This window comes from Trachurus japonicus, chromosome 24, assembly GCF_045865225.1.
Source record: "Trachurus japonicus isolate A0001 chromosome 24, Traja_1.0".
Classification (NCBI taxonomy): Eukaryota; Metazoa; Chordata; class Actinopteri; order Carangiformes; family Carangidae; genus Trachurus; species Trachurus japonicus.
Window position 1 is genome coordinate 19,983,006 of NC_140930.1, and position 9,235 is coordinate 19,992,240.

The following is a 9,235-nucleotide window of genomic DNA, read 5'->3' on the forward strand; positions in this document are numbered from 1 at the left end:
GAGAACAAACTGCTTTGCTCCTCCGAACCCTCCTTCCCTCTGATATTAAACTGTCTCTAGACATTACGTTCTGTTTCAACCTAGACAGGCACTGTAGCTGTCACTTCAACTGCTGCTGCTTAAAGTCTCTAATAGTATAACCTCAGCATGAGGAGAGTAGTAAGCCAGGGGTCACACCACTGCCTCTGGCCTTTCCTGCAGCATAATTCACTTTAATAAGACATTAATTAGGTTACATGCTGCACCTTTAATCAAGAAATAGATTGAGTGCATGATCAATAGTGATAAAAGGGCGTTATTATCGGAGCCCTATCTAGAATGAAGAGCATGACAAAGAGTCAATAGATGGGAGTGTAGTAGGCTGGTGCATGATGACCAGACCTAATCCTCTCAGGATCCTGAGTGTCTGCGAGCAGTGTGGGGCCCAAAGCAGAACCCCTGCTCATTTATTCATGATTCTTGATCCCTTCTCATATGGCCGAACCAAGCCTGGCACTGACAGATCAGCATTCACAGAGCCAGACAGCCTTCCCTCAGGACTGAGCTCCACAACATGCCAGAGCCTGATTTCCTGCCCTCTCCCTCCTCCCTGTGCCAGTCACCTTGTCCAGACCTGTTTGACTGTGTTTACAGAATCAGAGGTCACTGCAGCTTCTGTTCAGTCAGTTGGGAGGATCAGTTTAGCTTCTGTTTGGAGTTTGTTGATATTCAGAGTGTGTTTTCACTTGTCTCATTTACAGAAAATTATCTTCACAGTCACAGTTGGAAAAATATAAGTATGAGGGTATACGGCTTAAAATAATTTAAGAACTTACTTCAACACGTACTGCCACAAAATCCTAATGTAAATGAGGTATCTGCCTGATTGGCGACCCTGCAGTGTTTCCGTTTGCTGGTGTCTTATTTTGAATATGTGTCACTGTCACCTATTATCCTCACAGTAAGTAACTTTTCTCATAAACATGTGTGCAGTGTGCAGTGTGAAGGAACACAGTGTAATCCTCAGAGCTGGAAAAGTTAATCTCACCCAGATGGTCATGTGTTGGTTCAGGCAGGTGGAGGGCATATGGACGAGGACCACTAACTCAAATGCTGCCTCTGCCACCTAGGAGAAGCTTCAGAGGGCCTGGCACGATGCATCTACACACACACACACACACACACACACAGACACACACTTGCTCTGTCCAAGGCAGATCACTCAGGAGTATGAACACCAGACTCATACTTACCCACTTATACAGCTTTTCTTGGAGAAAATTGAGGCTGAAGAACTGGCAGGCATGACTATATAATCCCAGCTTTAGGGATGTTCAGGGAGAGGCAGAATCGATGGCAAATGAGGAGGCAGTGCAGCCACCCATAGCAACGGACCAGAGTCTGATATCAGGACTTATCCGGGGAGGAGGGGGGTGAGTAGAAACTACATCACTGTTTCTCCCTGCAGCCTTTTATTCCTTCCAGTCGGGTGCCTCGCTGCTGTAACTGATTCACTAGCTGCTCCTTTACTGACCATCACAACAGTTGGTCAGGCAAACGGTGGCAAAGCAACACGGGGCCCACAAGGCACGACTCGCACTGCAAGCTCACGTCTGGTTAAAAGCGACGGTCTGTGTCTGCGTTACTAATCATCAGCAGTGGACAGAAAACATGACACATCACTGGCCATGACATCATACGGTCTCCTCTTTCCTTCCACCTGTTTACTCTCTGCTAACACAAGCAAAGTGCCTCCTGAAGGACTCGCCTCTCTGTGATCTGTGTGTGCAGTTTTTCAATTATATTAACTTGAACAAAGAAATTCTTCAGCTATTACCCAACCAAATATCCACTGACAGCTAGGCCCTGAATTAATTAATTCATTATTAATATCTAGGCTGATTCCTCAAGAAACCTGATTAAGGTCCCAGTAGTGCAATAAAGTGACAACAAAGTAAACAAGTCAATTAAAAAAAGACAGCATAAAGTCCAGAGCAGCAGCAGGTAGTATGAGTAGAGGGTTCGGTTAATGAGTAAATTCAATAAAATCAGTCAATTATTTGTTTAAACCATTAGAACTTCCTTCACTGTTGATATGTGAGTTATAACAGACGTTATTTAATGGGGGGATTTGCAAAATGGAGAAAGCGAGAGGGCAGAGTAAGGCCAGACATAAAAGACGACAGAATCTGTCAAGCCTGAGATCAATTCAAGCTTAAGAAAATGAAACAATGAAAGAGGAAACTCCATACAGTATAGTGTGTCCAATGAAAACAAAGCCAGCCTGATGCGGTAGCATGACGTCAGTGCTTGAGCATCTAGGCAGAAAGCATTCAGTCTCCACATTCAGTTCACGGAGCTAACCCGAGTCTGACATGAGGTGAAGGTAACAACATCAGTCAGTATTGATTGATACAGTAAAGAATGCACATACTGTGTATGTAATGACCACTGGCTGCTTGTGATGCTCACGTGTACACAGTGAAGCATTTGAAAACAAAACACCTGCAAGATGTTATATTCAGTTTGTTCGAAAAATGTATTTCAATTGACCTAATTAATAAAAGTGCATTAGCCTCTGTTATACTGTATTGATAACACCTCTATTTCAGGTCAGTGGTACAACAGTTGAGTTGACTAAAGATAACAGATATTATATAAAGTTGATTTGTCCTAAAAGGAAACCAATTAGTTGTTCCATGTTGTCTTTTTTGACAAAACAGTTTTTATCTGACTACTAATTCATCAATGAAACAATCGGTGGAATACTCAAATGCTCGAAGGCTGCAGCCAAGGTTCAAGGCTCAAGGTTCAAGGGTACTTTATTTATACCCTTAGGTAAAATTGTTTCACAATGCCTCAGCCAACACAAACGCTTACTGTACAAACAGCACAGGAAAAGGACATGTTAGACAAAGTGACGACAGTGCTCAAGGCTAAAGGAAAGCCCCTGGTAAAAGATAAAATAAGATATGAATAAAAGAAAGCCAGTATTTATAACAAACAGGAGTAGAAGAAATATTAAATAACCAGTATAAAACATTGCTAGGTATAAAAAATTACTTAGATTACTTAATTTAAAAAAACGGTGAGATTCATAAAACCAAGTTGGAAGATATAAAGAAGGGAAGGTATAATTAATATCAACTTCAGAAACATCAGACCCACGGCTGGGCAAGCTGAACATGTACATCACAGCTTTCCTGGAAAGCTTTGAGATTGTTCCAAATCATCACATGCCAAAGTTCACCTGGGGTTTTAAACACCACTTGAGGACACTGTCACAAGCGATACCTTAAAGGAAGCTTGTGCCTCACATGTGCACACGTAATCGCATAGCACGTAAGGTCACAATCATTCTTACACAGTTCCAGTGAGGTCAGTATGAAAAGCTCCTGAAAGTCCTGATAGGAAATCTTCAGCTCCACCGTGACTGGGCAACTTCATGCAGAGATATAATCAAAAACTCTGGAAAAGCTACTTAGTGACATTGTGGTGAGACCATTATAGAAAACTGCCGTCTCCAACTTGAAGAATGAATGTTCAGTTTCAGTGACTGCATAGAGGAGTCTTTAATGTCTTACACTTCGTTTCCCTTACTGGACATTTGGAGGAATGGATGAGTATTTTTAAGAGTGTTAAGACTTTCACACGACTGGCTGGAGTTTGTGGCCCTCACAAACACAAGCTGAGTAAGTTTTATTTACAGGCGCACCTCATACCTGTAACCTGAGCTACACCGCTAGATGTAGCGTAACAACAACGGCGGACTTCCGTCGGGTCCCTCAGATACTGTTCCTGAAACGCGACTGTCCACGTGGCATCGATCGGCATATTTGTACTGGCACAACTTCCCGTGTGTAGTCAACTTATGTTTGGAGTTTGTTTACAGCACGCATAAGCTTTCTACTGTTCTTATGTGTTTTTGGTGTATTTGCGTGGTAGTGTTACAGAGCCACTAAAGGCCTGACATATGTACTACAGTGTATTGAGTCATTTTCAGAAAGACACAGAACTGCATGGTTAATATGCACACTTTTATATTAATATTTGCTTATTTATCGCAAGTCATAACGTACTCATGATATTGGATGACATGCAGCAGACTAGAACAGAGACCACTGTATTTTTTAGTTTGGACTCAACCTTAAAGTTTTTTTATCTGGAACTAACCAACTCTTCCACACACCACTGATCCAAACAGCTGATAGGCGGAGTGATACAGCTTGTACTATGTACTGAGTGAGTTGGTTAGTTCCAGATAAACTTTTTTCCAACCAGCTGATGCATTGAAATTTTTTACTTTGAATAATGTATTATTTTGAGACGAGACTTCTTGTTTACTGATTAATTGTCCATACACTACAGTGTACTGCCGGTGTCTCGGTGCAGCACGATGATGCACCAGTGTTTCTCGGGGTGATGGGGGGGGGGGGCAGAGACCTTTCTACTGCAGATATTATACTTAATGGCCATTTGTACGTCATACAACCCCACTTCAAAGAAGCTGAGCTATCCATTTAATGGTGTGTTGTCTCCCACGTGAGGCACCGTGGCGTTTAGTATTAACATTCTGTGACATTATAGATCACTCATCTCTCAAATCTCATCTCTCCTCCTGTGTATCCCATGATCACAGCTGAAAATAGAGGGCAGAACCGTCTCAGTTGATGCTGCAAAACAATGGAACCGGTTTCCATTAGAAATCACTCATGCTCCCTGCATCTGTACTTTTATACCTTGGCTAGACACATATTTTTAGTCACTGGCCTTTTTAGCTCACTAACCTTTTAGTCTGTTGTCATGTTGTGCTTTACTTATTGCATTCATTTGTTAACTTGCTTTCATTTATTTTTATGTATAAACAGCACTTTGGTCAGCTCAAGCTGGCTCTAAATGTGCACTTGGAATAAAATTGATTTGAAAAAAAAATGATTGACTGATGTTTTTCTCTTATAACAGAATATACATTTTATGTCAACATACAGTGAACGCCAAAGGTTGAAAATGTTCCTCAGAAAACTTTGGTTTGATTGTATAAACTTTTAAGGCAATATGGAAATACAGGGCGCTGCTGATAATGGTGGACAATGCAGCCATTCAAACCATTAGCATTTGCGTACATGACTGCGCTGTGCTGCTGTTGAAACCCCTGCTGCCGTGTCTGTGAGCTGATGACTCAACAGCTTGTCTCATCGGTCCCAGAGTGCTGCTCCTGTCTCCTGCACCTCACAGTGATTGCACTTCTCACAGCACATGAGATACTGTTAAACAAACACGTTACTAATGCTCTGCACAGGGACAATGTGGAGGCTCCCTGACTGACTGACTGACTGACTGACTGACAGACAGGGGGGAGGGTGATAATGAGCACATGCGATACAGGGCGTGGGGACAATTTAAGGAAGGTGTTGATGATGGAGCATGAGGTGTGCTACACTCCATGATCGGGCCTCAGTCAAGACTCAGAAGCAGCTCTCTGCTGGTCCCTACGGAGCTCAGGATGGGGCTTAGTGTACGTCAGCCAAGAGGATGGTGACATATGTGCCATTATTTATAGCCAGCAGATAAGCTGAAAGGCCAAGGGGCTGCTTAGACAAGGTATTATTTGAAAGACCAGCCTGGCCATTACTGAGCTCACAGGACATTTAGCAGCAAAAAAAAAAAAAAAAGAAGCCACAAACAAAACACATCCCCTCTCAGGAGAGGCTTTAATACTGTCATCAGAATAGAATTACAATAAAGATTATGGAGTCTCTGCTGAGGGCCGGTATTTACTAGAACCCCAGAGCTGAAACAAGAGCACGGGTATAAAATAGCAGAAAAGCACTTTCTCGTTCTGAAATGACACGTTCTGCAGCACTGGAATATGAAAAAGGGAAATAGCAGGTCCCTTGTGACACATTTCATGCTTCACTGTGGTGCATTCTCACTAATATCCCATTCAGTCCACCACAGAGGTAAAGTAAGTCATAGCTCTGACAAATTTAAGCTATGATTACTGAGGGATTAACAGTTTCACTATGGCACTCGGCCTGGAAAATATAGTGATGGATGGTGAGGTAGATTAAAATCCCCTCCCCCAAACAATCAGCGTTGCACAATCGGTGCTGTTCGACTCCTGCAGCTCAGCCACTTCTAGCATGACATCAAAATATGTGTTGGAAGAGTTAATGGTAAGTCAATTAGCATATGGCTCTAATCTGCGCGAGGCAAAGGTCATCCCTTAGTAGACAGTGAGATTAGGGCGGAGGTTCCCTAACTTGACGTGCTACTTCACCTGAATCCACACATGCACACACACAGAGAGACACCGTCCTCTGCAAGAAAACCTGCAGCCCAGTAAACAACTTCTGTACAGCTACTGCAACCCTGAGAGTGTCAAACAAGGCCATGAATTATTCACCTCCCACAGCACAGCCTCACATGGTTACCTGATCAAGGAGTATGGGAAAAGTCAAGGTCGGGAACTCTGAGGTGTCCCTGTACACACAGCCACGGCTCTGAACCTCAAAGGCCAGAGAGCAAGGACAGGAAGCCGAATCACAATGAGCAGACGATCAGCAATCAAAGAGGATGTTGTCCCCTGGCTGGCTCACCTTGGATTGTCTTTGCTAAGTTTTAATCAGATGACTTTATTATTGCAAAAACATAATAAGCAAGCATCATGCATGCTGCACTGTATGTTGTGTAATTGTCTGCCTCTGCAAGTATGTAAAAAAAAAAGCTCTGAGTCTATATGATATGATGTTGACTAAACACTCCAGCTGAATTCCATTTGTCTGGCAACACTAAGTTGAGCTAAATGAGAACCACTGTGGATCTAAAGTGGAGAATCTCTTATCCCACACTACATTGACATGAGCCTGAGGCTTCTGCGTGCAGGGGAAATAATTGAAATTCTCAGCGATGAGACTCCACTCTCTTTGATGAGCACCGCACGGTCCATTTGAGCTAAATAGGGCAACGTGATAAAGGCGGAGCAGGCGCTGAGAGAGCAGATCATGGAGAGGCACCGGGATCAGAAATAAAATCACACTTTGTTTCCAGCTGACACTTGAGGAAACCGGAGAGGATGGATGATGACTCCATAGCGAACACAGCAGCATGCCACACAGCAACTGCACCTATAGTTACAGACTGATTAAGGAGTCACAGTGAGGCTCGATGCGACTTCTTACCTCTTGTGTTGCAGGCGGGTTTCTACAGCAGGATGTGCGGTGGGTGATCAAGGCATTGTAGATCTCGTGCGTTAATTCCAATACCGTTTGTAATTTCCATCCCCGCGCCTCGGGTTTCCTCCTGATTCCGCCTGGTGGTTCAGGTCACTCTTTCCCCTTTTGCGCGTAAAAGCCGAGAGAGGCGCGCGCTGCTCCGCCGCCCCGCTCGGACCACGCGACTGGCGAGCACACGGCTCCACGGGCTCCTCGCATTGATCAGCTCCAAAATGAGGGCTATTTTTTAAGTTTGAGGGGAAAGACGTGCGTGAATAAACTTTGACGGACCCCGACGGTGCTAAACGATCCACTCACACAGTAAGAGAGAAGAAGGAGAATAAGATAATATCCTCAGAGCGGCATTAAAGACACGTTCCCTCTCTCCATGCCCCGCGCTGTTGTCTGCGATTTGATCTGGCTGCAAATACCTGCAGCCTGTAGTTCTCTCCATGCGCTGACTGCGCCCTGTGCAGACGGCGGAGAGAGAGAGAGACGGCAGATGGAGCACAAATTCATGGGCATGTGACACATTTTAGATGCAAACACTGGGCGTTTCGCATACAACAGCTCAGTAATAACAGGAGCAGCGTTTAAAAATGCATGATGATGATGATGATGGTGATGGTGACGATAAAGATGCAGAGAACACCAGCGTTTGGTGTATAGCACTTATAGCCTATATATAGCAAGGCTATACAAGTGTGTGTGTGTGTGTGTGTGTGTGTGTGTGTGTGTGTGTGTGTGTGTGTGTGTGTGTGTGTGTGTGTGTGTATGTGTGTGTGTGTGTGTGTGTGTGTGAGAGAGAGATGTAAACAGTCACACAATTCAGAAAATTTAAATTTTCAAACCACACAGACAGACATATAGTTGATAGACAGATAGATAGATAGATAGATAGATAGATAGATAGATAGATAGATAGATAGATAGATAGATAGATAGATAGATAGATAGATAGATAGATAGATAGACAAGGCTATCTAGTTTGAAGATCCTCTAACCTGAAGAATATACTGTAGGCTACCTGTTTATTTTAAGCCAACTGTAAGTGATGCCACAACCTTGAGTTAATTGTTACCATGGAGACAAAGGTCTGGTCCACCTGCGACTGGCACGCCACTGTGGCTTAAGCAAGTTGAAAGACCCGTTGGTATGTATGTGTCTTAATCGCTTCATGTAAACAACATAGTGAAGGAGGCCAGACATCGCCTCTTCCACCTCAGACTCCTAACACACTTTAAGCCCCCACCCACCCGACCCACCCCTCACTTAGGTGCTCAGGAACTTTTACACCTGCACCATCAAGGGCATCTTGAGTGGGAGCATCACCACCTTGATGGGCAGCTCTACCAAGCAGGACTTATTGGCCCTTAAAAGAGTATAGTCCGTTCAGCCGAGTGGGGCTATCAGAACAACCCTCCCCGACCTGCAAGTCATTTATAATAAGCGATGGAGGTCAGGGGCTAAGAGGATCCTCAGAGACCCCACCACCCTGGAAGCTCACTCCTCTCCCTGCTGCCTCAGAACTGACACAGAGAGGATGAGGAGGACTTCCTACCCGCAGGCCATGTGTTTGCTCAACTCTGAGCAGTAACTGGACTCTCAACATGTGCACATCAGCACACTTTCACTTTATGCACATATGCAACACTATGTTATTTTCACATTTCATATTCTTATACTGTATGTTACACTGTGTCTTTTTACACATTTCACTGTAGGTACATTGTGTATGTAGTGACAAACAAAGAAACAAATCTTATCTTATGATTTGTATGGTATGTCACTACTGTGACATTATTGTACATTACTAATGGCAATCAGGGCTGTCTCAATCATGAAAATTTAGTTGATGATTAATTGCCATATAAATAATTGCAATCAAAATTAAATTGTCTTTCTCTCTCATTTTATGCCACTGTTATAGTATAAACCCAAACATAGTTTAATAATACACAAACGCCTTATGATGAAAAAGAACCATTAAACATTACAATTAAACACTGGAACATATAAAAACTGCATTTCTGTTTGCCTTT

The 9,235-nt window shown here is 43.4% G+C and overlaps 1 protein-coding gene across 6 annotated transcripts in view; it reads right to left on the reverse strand.

The window, feature by feature from the left end:
- The window catches only part of lrfn2b (leucine rich repeat and fibronectin type III domain containing 2b), a 124,614-nt gene extending 116,898 nt beyond the window's left edge, over window positions 1-7,716 (reverse strand). For all 6 annotated transcript variants that reach the window (XM_085770706.1, XM_085770704.1, XM_085770702.1 and 3 more), the window contains exon 1: window positions 7,161-7,716. The gene's annotated coding sequence lies outside the window, so the exon portion shown is untranslated. The remainder of the gene's footprint in view (window positions 1-7,160) is intronic.
- Between the last annotated feature and the right edge of the window lie 1,519 nt (window positions 7,717-9,235).